We start from the raw sequence: 16,038 nt of genomic DNA, 5'->3' as shown, positions 1-16,038 counted from the left end.
ACATGAGTAAGTAAATGATGCATAAATCCACTTCCGGGGCCCACTTGGTGTGTGCTTGGGCTGAGCTTGATTAATCCACGAGCTGAGGCTTCTCTTGGAGTTGAACTTTGAGTTATGACGTGTTTTGGGCGTTCAACTCCGGATCATGACGTTTTTCTGGCGTTTAACTCCAGAAAGCAGCATGTACTTGGCGTTCAACGCCAAGTTACGTCGTCATTCTTCGAATAAAGTATGGACTATTATATATTGCTGGAAAGCCCTGGATGTCTACTTTCCAACGCCGTTGAGAGCGCGCCATTTGGAGTTCTGTAGCTCCAGAAAATCCATTTCGAGTGCAGGAAGGTCAGAATCCAACAGCATCAGCAGTCCTTTTGTCAGCCTTTTTCAGAGTTTTGCTCAAATCCCTCAATTTCAGTCAGAATTTACCTGAAATCACAGAAAAACACACAAACTCATAGTAAAGTCCAGAAATGTGAATTTAACATAAAAACTAAAGAAAACATCCTTAAAAGTAGCTTAAACTTTCTAAAAACTATGTAAAAACTATGCCAAAAAGCGTATAAATTATCCGCTCATCATGTGCCTAGGGGATGGCAAGGCATCGTGCATCTTGCTGGCATTGCGCCCAGCAAGCCTTTGGGTAACTCGAGTTTTGGCAGCACGACACCCCTCCCCCCTATAATAGGCTGCCGAGCCATTACCAAAGTGCCACGGGTAGACATCCTTTTCCGCGAGGAGACATACTCGAGGAAACTGCCCTAGAGGTCGAATTTTGACGCCGTTTTTTGCGACAATCTCTACAAAAATAAGATCTTTCCATCCACCAAATTTGGTGAATTTACACCGTGTGGATTTTTTTTGCCGATTTTTTTCCCACCCGAAAAGCAGGAAATTCAAAAAAAATGAAAAACGGAGCAAAAGTGCGATTTTTGACCTGGATTTTTTTGTGCAGCCTTTAAATAATATTACCAAGGTTCCCTCAAAATTTCAGGAAAATTTCACGAGCCAATTGTGAGATATGAAAATTTGGCCCCTCCGTTGCAACGGCCGTGCACCGGCCGGTGCCTCCGTTGCAACGCTCCCAGCCAACGATGCACCAAACCCAGCCTCCGTTGCAACGCTAGCAGCCAACGATGCATCGCGCCCAGCATGCGTTGCAACGCGCCCACCGTCCGTTGCAAGCCGCCCTGCCTCCGTTGCAACGGCCGCGGCCAACGTTGCATGCCGCCCTGCCTCCGTTGCAACGGCCCCGGCCAACGTTGCACCGCGCCCTGCCTCCGGTGCAACGGCCACGGCCAACGTTGCAACGTGACCTGCCACCGTTGCACCGTGCCCAGCATCCGTTGCATCGCGCCCAGCATCCGTTGCAACGCGACCTGCCTCCGTTGCAACGGCCGCGGCCAACGTTGCACCGCGCCCTGCCTCCGGTGCAACGGCCACGGCCAACGTTGCAACGCGACCTGCCACCGTTGCACCGCGCCCAGCATCCGTTGCACCGCGCCAGCATCCGTTGCAACGGCCCCCAGCAAACGTTGCAACGCGACCTGCCTCCGTTGCAACGGCCACGGCCAACGTTGCAACGCGCCCTACCTCCGTTGCAACGGACCCCAGCATCCGTTGCACCGTGCCAGCATCCGTTGCAACGGCCCCCAGCCAACGTTGCAACGCGACCTGCCTCCGTTGCAACGGCCACAGCCAACGTTGCAATGCGCCCTGCCTCCGTTGAAACGGACCCCAGCATCCGTTGCACCGCGTCCAGCATCCGTTGCAACGGTCCCCAGCCAACGCTGCAACGCGCCCTGCCTCCGGTGCAACGGCCACGGCCAACGTTGCATGGCGTCCTGCCTCCGTTGCAACGGACCCCAGCATCCGTTGCACCGCGTCCAGCATCCGTTGCAACGGCCCCCAGCCAACGCTGCAACGCGCCCTGCCTCCGGTGCAACGGCCACGGCCAACGTTGCATCGCGCCCTGCCTCCGTTGCAACGACCCCAGCCAACGTTGCACCGCGCCCAGCATCCGTTGCAACGGCCCCCAGCCAACGTTGCAACGCGACCTGCCTGAGTTGCAACGGCCACGGCCAACGTTGCAACGCGCCCTGCCTCCGTTGCAACGGACCCCAGCATCCGTTGCACCGCGCCAGCATCCGTTGCAACGGCCCCCAGCCAACGTTGCAACGCGACCTGCCTCCGTTGCAACGGCCACAGCCAACGTTGCAACGCGCCCTGCCTCCGTTGCAACGGACCCCAGCATCCGTTGCACCGCGTCCAGCATCCGTTGCAACGGCCCCCAGCCAACGCTGCAACGCGCCCTGCCTCCGGTGCAACGGCCACGGCCAACGTTGCATGGCGCCCTGCCTCCGTTGCAACGGACCCCAGCATCCGTTGCACCACGTCCAGCATCCGTTGCAACGGCCCCCAGCCAACGCTGCAACGCGCCCTGCCTCCGGTGCAACGGCCACGGCCAACGTTGCAGGGCGCCCTGCCTCCGTTGCAACGACCCCAGCCAACATTGCACCGCGCCCAGCATCCGTTGCAACGGCGCCCAGCCAACGCTGCAACGCGCCCTGCCTCCGGTGCAACGGCCACGGCCAACGATGCATGGCGCCCCGACTCCGTTGCAACGACCCCAGCCAACGTTGCAACGCACCCTGCCTCCGTTGCAACGGACCCCAGCATCCGTTGCACCGCGCCAGCATCCGTTGCAACGGCCCCCAGCCAACGTTGCAACGCGACTTGCCCCCGTTGCAACGGCCACGGCCAACGTTGCAACGCGCCCTGCCTCCGTTGCAACGGACCCCAGCATCCGTTGCACCATGCCCAGCATCCGTTGCAACGGCCCCCAGCCAACGCTGCAATGCGCCCTGCCTCCGTTGCAACGGACCCCAGCATCCGTTGCACCGCGCCGAGCATCCGTTGCAACGGCCCCCAGCCAACGCTGCAACGCGCCCTGCCTCTGGTGCATCGGCCACGGCCAACGTTGCATGGTGCCCTGCCTCCGTTGCAACGACCCCAGCCAACGCTGCAACGCGCGCTGCCTCCGTTGCACCGGACCCCAGCATCCGTTGCACCACGCCCAGCATCCGTTGCAACGCGACCTGCCTCCGTTGCAACCCCCTAGGCCAAGGTTGCAACGTGCCCGGCCAAGGTTGCAACGCCCCCGGCCAACGTTGCAACGCGCCCTGCATCCGTTGCAACGCCGCCGGCCAACGTTGCAACGCGTCCGGCATCCGTTGCAACGAGCCCCGCCTCCGTTGCAACGGACCCCAGCATCCGTTGCACCGCCCCCAGCCAACGCTGCAACGCGCCCGGCATCTGTTGCACCGCCCCCCAGCCAACGCTGCAACGCGACCTGCCTCCGTTACAACGCCGCCCAGCCAACGCCGCAACGCGCCCGGCATCTGTTGCACTATCCCCCAGCCAACGCTGTAACGCGACCTGCCTCCGTTGCAACGCCGCCCAGCCAACGTTGCAACTCGCCCGGCATCCGTTGCAACGCGACCTGCCTCCGTTGCAACGCCCCCAGCCAACGTTGCAACGCCACCTGCCTCGCAGGGTGCCTGCTCACCCTTTCCCGGGCGCGTCTTTCTACGTGGACCACGTGCCGAGTCTAGGCGTGGCCCGACCTCGGCGGGTGCCAGCTCTCCCTCGGACCACGTCCTTCCCCGGTTGACCGCGTACCGGGTCTTACTGCCTACGGGGGGACCAGGCATCGAGCGTAGTGCTGGCATTGCGCCCAGCAATCCTTCGGCCAGGTCGAGTCTGAGAAACTGGGGACGCCTCCCTATAATAGGCTGCCGAGCCGTTACAGAAGTTAAGCCGATTGAGGTCGGTTTTGCCGTTCGGGGATCCGTTTGCGTTCTATACGGCCCATTCTTCCCCCGGGGGCGGTAGGGGGGCGGGGGAGGGCGACTCGCCCCAAAGAGGAAAGGTCATTTTTGACCGGGATATTTTTTCGCGCAGCCTTTAAAAAGTATTCCTAACGCCCCGACAAAACTTCAGGCAAAACTCACGAGCCAACGGTGATGTGTGGAAATTTGGGTCCTCCGTTGCAATCGCTGGGGCCGACCGGCCTGAACAGGCCACGTGCCTGTTCTGTCCGACATGCTCGGCGGAACTCCTGTAGGGGTCGAATTTCGACGCAGTTTTTCCCAAGCACCTTTCGAATAAACGAGATCATTGCGTCGACGAAATTCGGCCAAGGCACACATGCTGGCCGTCCACACCTGGGCAGGTGCCCGTGCAGGTCGGGTCTATGCCTAGCCCGGGCACCCCCGCGGTCGTTGCCCGGTCTCCGTTTCACGGGCCTTGGCCTGCCTCAAAAAACCCCGGCTTCTCCTGGGGAATAGTTATGGCCTCGTGCCGAGAACTTTTTAACTTGTGAAATTTTTCAAGGGGAGGGACGAATCGAAGCGACAAGGGCTGAATCTCAGTGGATCGTTGGTGCACGAAATTGCAATAACACTTTTGCAACCCCACACAACTAACCAGCAAGTGCACTGGGTCGTCCAAGTAATACCTTGCGTGAGCAAGGGTCGATCCCACGGAGATTGTCGGCTTGAAGCAAGCTATGGTTATCTTGTAAATCTTAGTCAGGATATCAGAAATTATCAGGATTGATTGTGAAAAGCAAAAGAACATGAAATAAGTACTTGTTTAGCAGTAATGGAGAATTGGTTGAGGTTTTGGAGATGCTCCATCTTCTGAATCTCTGCTTTCCTACTGTCTTCTTCATCAAACACGCAAGGCTCCTTCCATGGCAAGCTGTATGTAGGGTTTCACCATTGTCAGTGGCTACCTCCCATCCTCTCAGTGAAAATGTTCCTATGCTCTGTCACAGCATGGCTAATCAGCTGTCGGTTCTCAGTCAGGCCGGAATAGAATCCATCGATCCTTTTGCGTCTGTCACTAACGCCCCGCCTGCTAGGAGTTTGAAGCACGTCACAGTCATTCAATCATTGAATCCTACTCAGAATACCACAGACAAGGTTTAGACCTTCCGGATTCTCTTGAATGCCGCCATCAGTTCTAGCTTATACCACGAAGATTTTGGTTAAGGAATCCAAGAGATATCTACTCAATCTAAAGTAGAACAGAGGTGGTTGTCAGGCACATGTTCATGGTTGAGAATGATGATGAGTGTCACGGATCATCATATTCATCCGGGTTAAGAGCAAGTGATATCTTAGAATGGAAGCAAGCATGATTGAATAAGAAACAGTAGTAATTGCATTAATCCATCAAGACACAGCAGAGCTCCTCACCCCCAACCATGGGGTTTAGAGACTCATGCCGTGGAAAGTGTACAATGAAATGTGTAAAAATGTCATGAGGTACTGATACAATGTCAAAAGATCCTATTAATAGTAAACTAGTATCCTAAGGTTTACAAAAATGAGTAAATGACAGAAAAATCCACTTCCGGGCCCACTTGGTGTGTGCTTGGGCTGGGCAATGAAGCATTTTCGTGTAGAGACCTTTTCTGGAGTTAAACGCCAGCTTTCATGCCAGTTTGGGCGTTTAACTCCAAGTTTTATGCCAGTTCCAGCGTTTAACGCTGGAATTCCTGAGGGTGACTTTGAGCGCCGGTTTGGGCCATCAAATCTTGGGCAAAGTATGGACTATCATATATTGCTGGAAAGCCCAGGATGTCTACTTTCCAATGCCGTTGAGAGCGCGCCAATTGGGCTTCTGTAGCTCAGGACCCTCAATTTCAGCCAGAAAATACCTGAAATCACAGAAAAACACACAAACTCATAGTAAAGTCCAGAAAAGTGAATTTTAGCTAAAAACTAATAAAAATATAATAAAAACTAACTAAATCATACTAAAAACACACTAAAAACAATGCCAAAAAGCATACAAATTATCCGCTCATCACAACACCAAACTTAAATTGTTGCTTGTCCCCAAGCAACTGAAAATCAAAATAGAATAAAAAGAAGAGAATATACTATAGACTCCAAAATATCAAAGAAACATAGTTCCAATTAGATGAGCGGGACTAGTAGCTTTTTGCCTCCGAACAGTTTTGGCATCTCACTCTATCCTTTGAAGTTCAGAATGATTGGCATCTATGAGAACTCAGAACTCAGATAGTGTTATTGATTCTCCTAGTTAAGTATAATGATTCTTGAACATAGCTAGTGTATGAGTCTTGGCTGTGGCCCAAAGCACTCTGTCTTCCAGTATTACCACCGGATACATACATGCCACAGACACATAATTGGGTGAACCTTTTTAGATTGTGACTCAGCTTTGCTAAAGTCCCCAATTGGAGGTGTCCAGGGTTCTTAAGCACACTCTTTTTGCCTTGGTTCACAACTTTATTTCTTTCTTTTTCTTTTTCTTCTCTTTTTTTTTTCGAAATTTTTTTTTGTATTCACTGCTTTTTCTTGCTTCAAGAATCAATTTGATGATTTTTCAGATCCTCAATAACAGTTCTCTTTCTCCTCATTCTTTCAAGAGCCAACAATTTTAACATTCTCAAAACAACAAACTCAAAAGACATATGCACTGTTCAAGCATTCATTCAGAAAACAAAAAGTATTGTCACCACATCAAACTAATTCAACTAGTTTCAGAGATAAATTCGAAATCCTGTACTTCTTGTTCTTTTGTGATTAAAGCATTTTTCATTTAAGAGAGGTGATGGATTCATAGGACATTCATAACTTCAAGGCATAAACTTTAAATTTTATTAATTATGAATTAATAACAAGACTCAAAAAAATAAATAGAAGATGAAACTAAAAATAGGAAAACAAAACGAAAAAAGAAAAAAAAATAGGCTCCTAATGATAGAGGTTTTCACAGAGTTAGGACTCAACAACCTTGATTTTGAGAAGTGGATGCTCCCTCAGCTTGAGAGGAGAGCTTTTGGCGTTTCAATTCTTGGATTTCACGCCCCTGCTTCTCTTGTTCCTTCAGCAATTTGCAGAGCATGCAGTTTTGATTCTGCTGTTCTTCCTTCAGTTGCTCCATAGTCTCTTGCAACTTGTTAATAGATGCTTCTAAACTGGCCCAGTAGCCAATTTCAGGAAATTCAGGGAGGAACTCCTGCGCCCTCCTTTTGATAGAGTTGTCTTGCACTTGTCCTTCCATTGACTTCTTGGTGATTGGGTGTTCAATGGGTATGAATTCATCTACTCCCATCTTTACCCCAGCCTCTTTACAGAGCAAAAAGATCAAGCTTGGGTAAGCCAGTTTGGCTTCAGTGGAATTCTTATTTGCAATTGTGTAGATCTCACAAGCAATCACATGATGAACCTCCACTTCTTTTCCAAGCATAATGCAATGAATCATCACTGCTCTCTTGATGGTGACCTCAGAACGGTTGCTAGTGGGCAATATGGAACGCCCAATAAAGTCTAGCCAACCTCTTGCAATTGGTTTGAGGTCTCCTCTCTTGAGTTGGTTTGGGACACCCTTAGAATTGGTTGTCCACTTAGTTCCAGGGAGGCATATGTCCTCTAGAACTTGATCCAACCCTTTATCTACTCTCACCATCCTCCTATTAAAGGAGTCAGGATCATCTTGCAGTTGAGGCAATTTGAAGATTTCTCTTATTTTGTCCAGATGGAAGTACATAACTTTCCCTCTGACCATGGTTCTGTAGGTATGGTAAGCGGTTCCAGTCATTCTCTGCTTATCTGTCAGCCACAGATTTGAGTAGAATTCCTGAACCATGTTCCTTCCAACCTTTGTCTCAGGATTGGTTAGAACTTCCCAACCTCTGTTTCGAATTTGCTCTTGGATCCCCGGATATTCATCTTCTTTCAGATCAAATTTTACTTCCGGGATCACTGACCTCAGACCCATTATTTTGTGATAATGGTCTTCATGTTCTTTGGTTAAGAACTTCTCTTGATTCCAAAGATTCTTTGGATTATTCTCTTTCTTGCCTCTTAAATTGGTTTGTTTTCCCTTAGGAGCCATGATATTGATGAATCTTGGCTTAGTGATCACGGAAAAGCACACCAAACTTAGAAGTTTGCTTGTCCTCAAGCAAAAGAAAGGAAAGAAGAGAGAGGGAGGAAGAGGAAATTCGAATGGTGTGGTGGAAAGGGGAAGCCAAACGTGCATTTATAAGGTGGGGGGGAGATTTTCGAAAAATAAGAAGAGATTTGAGGAGATATGGAAAGAAATTGAGAAAAGGGTGAGTTTTTGAAGAAGATTTGGGATTAAATTGAGATAGATTTGAAGAATGGTTTTGATTTGTGAAGATTTGAGAGTGATTGATGAAAGGTTGAAGTGCATTTATGTAGAAGAGTATGGGTAATAAAAGGAAAGTTTGAAAAAGTTTGAGTTGAAAACGAAATTGTGGTCCCCCCACCTTTCTGGCATTAAACGCCCAGAATGGCACCCATTCTGGCGTTTAACGCCCAATTGTTACCCCTTTTGGGCGTTTAACGCCCAGCCAGGTGCCCTGGCTGGCGTTAAACGCCAGAAATCCTTTGTCACTGGGCGTTTTTCTAAACGCCCAGGATGCTGCACACCTGGCGTTAAACGCCTAGAATGGTGCCCATTCTGGCGTTTAACGCCCAAAATGGTACCATTCCTGGCGTTAAACGCCCAGAATGGTACCCATTCTGGCGTTTAACGCCCAAAATGCCCCTTACTGGCGTTTTTTCGCCAGTAAGCTTTTTTTCTCTGCTTTTTGAGCTGAATCCCTCTGTAACTCTGTGAATTCCTTCATTTTTGATACTTGCCTTTGTAAAAACAATTCATACAACCTTCCAATGACTGAGTTGCCTCCCAGCAAGCGCTTCTTTACTGTCTTTAGCTGGACTGTTGCTGAGACTCACTCAAGTCTCAGTTTTGAGCATTCCTGCTCAAAATTGCTTTCAAGATAATGCTTGATTCTCTGTCCATTAACAATGAACTTTTTGTCAGAATCAATATCCTGAACCTCAACATATCCATATGGTGACACTCCTGTGATCACATACGGACCCCTCCACCGGGATTTGAGTTTTCCTGGGAACAATTTGAGTTTGGAGTTGAAGAGCAGAACTTTTTGTCCTGGCTCAAAGACTCTGGTTGACAATCTCTTGTCATGCCACTTATTTGCCTTTTCCTTATAAATTTTTGCATTTTCAAAGGCATTGAGTCTGAACTCCTCTAGCTCATTTAACTGGAGCAATCTTTTTTCACCAGCTAACTGAGCATCCATGTTTAGGAGTCTGGTTGCCCAGTAGGCTTTATGTTCCAGTTCCACAGGCAAATGACAGGCCTTCCCATACACCAGTTGGTATGGAGAGGTTCCTATAGGAGTCTTGAATGCTGTTCTGTATGCCCACAGAGCATCATCCAAGCTCTTTGCCCAATCCTTTCTCCGGGCTATCACAGTCTGTTCTAGGATTCTTTTTAGCTCTCTGTTAGAGACTTCAGCTTGCCCATTTGTCTGTGGATGCTACGGAGTTGCCACTTTATGGCTGATTCCATATCTAACCATAGCAGAGTATAGCTGTTTGTTGCAGAAATGAGAGCCCCCATCACTGATTAGTACTCTGGGAACACCAAATCTGCTGAAGATGTGTTTCTGGAGGAATTTTAGCACGGTCTTGGTATCATTGGTGGGTGTAGCAATTGCTTCTACCCACTTAGATACATAGTCCACCGCCACCAGAATGTAAGTGTTTGAGTATGATGGTGGAAATGGCCCCATGAAATCAATTCCCCATACATCAAACAATTCTATCTCTAATATCCCTTGTTGAGGCATGGCATATCCGTGAGGCAGGTTACCAGCTCTTTGGCAACTGTCACAGTTACGCACAAACTCTCGGGAATCTTTATAGAGAGTAGGCCAGTAGAAGCCACACTGGAGGACTTTAGTGGCTGTTCGCTCACTTCCAAAATGTCCTCCATATTGTGATCCATGGCAGTGCCATAGGATCCTTTGTGCTTCTTCTCTGGGTACACATCTGCGGATCACTCCGTCAGCACATCTCTTAAAGAGATATGGTTCATCCCAGAGGTAGTACTTGGCATCTGAAATTAATTTCTTTCTTTGCACATTGCTGTACTCCTTGGGTATGAACCTCACAGCTTTATAGTTTGCCATATCTGCAAACCATGGAGCTTCTTGAATGGCAAAGAGTTGCTCATCTGGGAAAGTCTCAGAGATCTCAGTAGAAGGGAGGGACGCCCCAGCTACTGGTTCTATTCGGGACAGATGATCAGCTACTTGGTTCTCTGTCCCTTTTCTGTCTCTTATTTCTATATCAAACTCTTGCAGAAGCAACACCCATCTGATAAGCCTGGGTTTTAAATCCTGCTTTGTGAGTAAGTATTTAAGAGCAGCATGGTCAGTGTACACAACCACCTTGGATCCTACTAGATAAGATCTAAACTTGTCAATGGCATAAACCACTGCAAGTAATTCTTTTTCTGTGGTTGTGTAATTCTTCTGTGCATCATTTAGAACACGGCTAGCATAATAAATAACATGCAGAAGTTTGTTATGCCTCTGTCCCAACACTGCACCAATGGCATGATCACTGGCATCACACATTAATTCAAATGGTAATGCCCAATCTGGTGCAGAGATGACTGGTGCTGTGACCAGTTTAGCCTTCAGGGTCTCAAATGCCTGCAGACACTGTGTGTCAAACACAAATGGTGTGTCAGCAGCTAGCAGATTACTCAGAGGTTTTGCAATTTTCGAAAAATCCCTTATAAACCTTCTGTAGAATCCTGCATGCCCCAGAAAGCTTCTGATTGCCTTAACATTGGCAGGTGGTGGTAATTTTTCAATTACCTCTACCTTTGCCTTATCCACCTCTATTCCCCTGCTTGAAATTTTGTGCCCAAGGACAATTCCTTCAGTCACCATAAAGTGACATTTCTCCCAGTTTAAAACCAGGTTAGTCTCTTGGCATCTTTTCAGGACAAGTGCTAGGTGGTTAAGACAGGAGCTGAATGAGTCTCCATATACTGAGAAGTCATCCATGAAGACTTCCAGAAATTTCTCTACCATATCTGAGAAGATAGAGAGCATGCACCTCTGAAAGGTTGCAGGTGCATTGCATAGACCAAAAGGCATCCTTCTGTAGGCAAACACGCCAGAAGGGCAAGTAAATGCTGTTTTCTCTTGGTCCTGAGGATCTACTACAATTTGGTTATAGCCTGAATAGCCATCCAAAAAGCAGTAGTAGTCATGACCAGCTAGTCTTTCTAGCATTTGGTCTATGAATGGTAAAGGGAAATGATCCTTTCTGGTGGCTGTATTGAGCCTTCTGTAGTCAATACACATGCGCCACCCTGTGACTGTTCTTGTAGGAACCAGTTCATTTTTTTCATTATGAACCACTGTCATGCCTCCCTTTTTGGGAACAACTTGGACAGGGCTCACCCAGGGGCTATCAGAAATAGGATAAATAATCCCAGCCTCTAGTAATTTAGTGACCTCTTTCTGCACCACCTCCTTCATGGCTGGATTTAGCCTCCTCTGTGGTTGAACCACTGGTTTGGCATTATCCTCCAACAAGATCTTGTGCATGCATCTAGCTGGACTAATGCCCTTAAGATCACTTATGGACCACCCAAGAGCTGTCTTGTGTGTCCTTAGCACTTGAATCAGTGCTTCCTCTTCCTGTGGATTCAAAGCAGAGCTTATAATCACTGGAAAAGTGTCACCCTCTCCCAGAAATGCGTACTTCAGGGATGGTGGTAGAGGTTTGAGTTCAGGTTTGGGAGGTTTATCCTCCTCTTGAGGAATTTTTGAAAATTCCTTTGCTTCCTCTAGTTCTTCTTGATCAGGTTGAGCATCTTTGAAGATGTCCTCAAGCTCTGATTCTAGACTTTCAGCCATATTGATCTCTTCTACCAGAGAGTCAATAATGTCAGCACCCATGCAGTCATTTGGTGTGTCTGGATACTGCATAGCTTTTACAGCATTCAACTTGAACTCATCCTCATTGACTCTGAGGGTTACTTCCCCTCTTTGTACATCAATGAGAGTTCGTCCAGTTGCTAGGAAAGGTCTTCCTAGAATGAGATTTGCACTCTTGTGCTCCTCCATTTCCAGCACCACAAAGTCAGTGGGAAAGGCAAAGGGCCCAACCTTGACAATCATGTCCTCTATTATGCCTGATGGATGTTTAATGGAGCCATCAGCAAGTTGGAGGCATATCCTGGTTGGTTTGACTTCTCCAGCCAACCCAAGCTTTCTGATAGTGGATGCAGGTATTAGATTGATGCTTGCTCCAAGATCACATAGAGCTGTCTTGGTGCAAGCACCTTCTAATGTGCATGGTATCATAAAGCTTCCAGGATCTTGAAGCTTTTCTGGTAAGCTTTTCAGAATGACTGCACTGCATTCTTCAGTGAGAAATACTTTTTCAGTTTCTCTCCAATCCTTCTTATGACTTAGGATCTCTTTCATGAACTTAGCATAAGAAGGTATTTGCTCAAGTGCCTCTGCAAACGGAATCTTTATTTCAAGAGTCCTTAGATAGTCTGCAAAGCGGGCAAATTGCTTATCCTGTTCCGCTTTGCGGAGTTTCTGAGGATAAGGCATCTTGGCTTGATATTCTTCAACCTTAGATGCTGCAGGTTTATTCCTTACAGAAGTGGTTGAAGAAGCCTTGTTAGAGGGATTACTGTCAGCACTCTTAGGTGTCTGATCTTCCCTTGGCTTATGAACGCCAGGATTGGGTGGAAAATGGGCGTTAAACGCCAGCTTTTCCCCCTTTTCTGGCGTTTGAACGCCAGAACTGGGCAGGGAATGGGCGTTTAACGCCAGCTTTTCCCCCCTTTCTGGCGTTTGAACGCCAGAACTGGGCAAGGAATGGGCGTTTAACGCCAGCTTTCCTTCCCTTTCTGGCGTTTGAACGCCAATAACATTCCTCTCTAGGCTCTTACTGTCCTCAGAGGGATTTTGAACAGTGGGTTGGTTATCCTCTGTCAATTGTTCCCTGTTTGGCTTTTTGCTCTTTTGAGCAGTGGTGTTCAGTGTCTTCCCACTCCTCAGTTGAACTGCTTGACATTCCTCTGTTATCTGTTTAGATATTTGCTGTTTTGCTTGATTCAACTGCAGTTCCATGTTCTTGTTAGCAACCTTAATATCATGGAGCATTTCTTTAAATTCTGCTAACTGTTCTGTCATCAGGAGCAATTGTTGATTAAGCTCATTCATCTGTTCTTGAGGATTAGGATCAATGACTAATGCCATGACTTCCTCTTTTGGAACGAACTCATTGCTAGAATATAAGTATTGGTTTCTAGCAACAGTGTCTATAAGCTCTTGAGCTTCTTCAATTGTCTTCCTCATGTGTATAGATCCACCAGCTGAGTGGTCTAAGGACATCTGAGCTTTTTCTGTGAGCCCATAGTAGAAGATGTCTAACTGTACCCACTCTGAAAACATTTCAGAGGGGCATTTTCTAAGCATACCTCTATACCTCTCCCAGGCATTATAAAGGGATTCATTATCCTCTTGTTTAAAGCCTTGGATGTCCAGCCTTAGCTGTGTCATCCTCTTTGGAGGGTAAAAATGATTCAGGAATTTGTCTGATAACTGTTTCCATGTTTTTATGCTTGCTGTAGGTTGGTTATTCAACCACCTTTTAGCTTGATCTTTTACAGCAAACGGAAACAGTAATAGTCTGTAGACATCCTGATCTACCTCTTTATCATGTACTGTGTCAGCAATTTGTAAGAACTGTGCCAGAAACTCAGTAGGTTCTTCCTGTGGAAGACCGGAATACTGGCAATTTTGCTGCACTATGATAATGAGTTGAGGATTTAGCTCAAAGCTGCTTGCTTTGATGGGAGGTATACAGATGCTACTCCCATATGCAGCTGTACTGGGGTTAGCATATGACCCCAGAGTCCTTTGGACTGATCAATCCCTCTTAGGTCCATAATGGACAAAAGGGAAATGACAATGATTGCAAACAGATAAATTTTGTTTTTTTGTTTTTTTTTTTTGAATTAACCGAAAAAAAATAAAATAAAATAAAAGGAAAATAAAATAAAATTTCGAAAATCAAAAAGAAAATAAGATCAAAACAAATTGAGAACTGAATCAATTAGCTAATTAAAAAGATTTTGAAAACAGCAATTAAAAGATATGATTGAAAAATTTTTAGGAAAAAGATTTGATTTTTTAAAAAGAGGAAAGATAAAAACAACAAAAAGACACCAAACTTCAAATTTTTAGAAAATCAAACACTAATTTTCGAAAATTTTAAAGGAAAAACATAAAGAGGACACCAAACTTAGAATTTTTTAAAGATCAAAAAGAGGCTTTAGAATTTTTTAAAGATCAAAAAGAGGCTAAGGATATGCAAATTCGAAAATTAAAAGAAAAACAAAAGCATGCAATTGACACCAAACTTAAAATATGAAACTAGACTCAAATAAAAGACTCTAAACCTACAAAAATAAAACAGTCCTAATCTAAGCAACAAGATAAGCCGTCAGTTGTCCAAACTCGAACAATCCCCGGCAACGGCGCCAAAAACTTGGTGCACGAAATTGCAATAACACTTTTGCAACCCCGCACAACTAACCAGCAAGTGCACTGGGTCGTCCAAGTAATACCTTGCGTGAGCAAGGGTCGATCCCACGGAGATTGTCTGCTTGAAGCAAGCTATGGTTATCTTGTAAATCTTAGTCAGGATATGATGCGCATAAACTTGTTATGCTACGATTTTAGGAAATTGCACCAGCGGCAAAATTCCTTCCGGCAAGTGCACCGGTTATCGTCAAGTAAAAACTCACAATAGAGTGAGGTCGAATCCCACAAGGATTGGTTGAATGAGCAATTCGAATTAGAAGTTTGATTAGTTGAGCGGGATCAACTTTTGGATGTGAATTGCATAAAGTAAATGTAGCAGGAAATGTAAATTGCAAGGAATTGAAATTGCATAAACTTAAATTGCGAGAATTAAGGTGCGAGAAAGTAAATTGCTGAAAGTAAAAGGGAATTGGGGTGATTGCATGAATTGAAATTGCAGAAGGTAAATAGAAAGTGTAGATCAGAAATGGAAGTTCATTGGGTGTTAGGAGATATTGAGATCTCCGAATCAAAACATTTTTATCTCTTCCTCAACCAATGCATTCATTGAATTTTGCTTGGCAATCTTTTATGATTGGATCCCAATCCCTTGGCTCACCAATTCTCTCTAAAAACAAACAAATTCCCAATCCCTTGGTTTAAATGTTCATAAGAAGAGATGATGCTCGATCACTGATTATACCACACAGCTTCATGGACCACAATTTGATAGGATTACATGTCACAATATCCATCCAAACCCCAATCCAATTCACTGTGAGAAAGCTTCTCTAGCATGAATCCTCCATTCCTTTCCCAAGGTTCCGAAGGATTCCAATTATGGGTAGTTTCTTTCCCAAGACAACTACCCAATGGAATTAGATCGAGAAGCTTTCTAACAAAATTCAAGAGAAAAGATTGAAGAAGAAGATAAAACTATTATTGATTCATTGAATTACAATAGAGCTCCCTAACCCAATGAAAGGGGTTTAGTGCTTCATAGCTCAGAATTCAATTACCAAACTGATGAAAAGTTCTAAAGTGTAAAAGATGTCAAAAGGTCAAAAGATTCCTAACTAACTTCAATTCTATCCTATTTATACACTTTCTAAATTGAGCTTCTGTTGTGTTTCTTGGGCTTTGAGGCCTTTCCTTGATTTCCTTTTGCTTTAGGCTTATGGTCCATAATCCTGATGAGGCTGTGATCCAATTCTGTAACATTCATTGAGCAAACTTAGTGATAAACAAGTAATGACACAAGACTCAACAATTTGAAGTTCCAGAATCATCAATTCTTCAGGCCCAATCTCATAAACCATGATATTCACTTGGGTTTCACACCATAATGCGTTTAAGTTAGTATTTGTGCTCAATTGCTAACTTAAACTTCAATATATTTGGCCCAGAAACCTTTTCAAATGGTGGTGTTTAAGTTGAAGTTTAAGTTTCAGTTTAAGGTCAAACTAAAACTTAAACGTGGAATTGGAAGAAAGCACCCCAGGAGTGTACATAGTCGAACACGTTTAACCTCC

Source organism: Arachis stenosperma, chromosome 10 (genome assembly GCF_014773155.1).
Source record: "Arachis stenosperma cultivar V10309 chromosome 10, arast.V10309.gnm1.PFL2, whole genome shotgun sequence".
Lineage (NCBI taxonomy): Eukaryota > Viridiplantae > Streptophyta > Magnoliopsida > Fabales > Fabaceae > Arachis > Arachis stenosperma.
The sequence above is the reverse complement of the archived record's forward strand: the minus strand, read 5'-3'. Positions refer to the sequence as shown.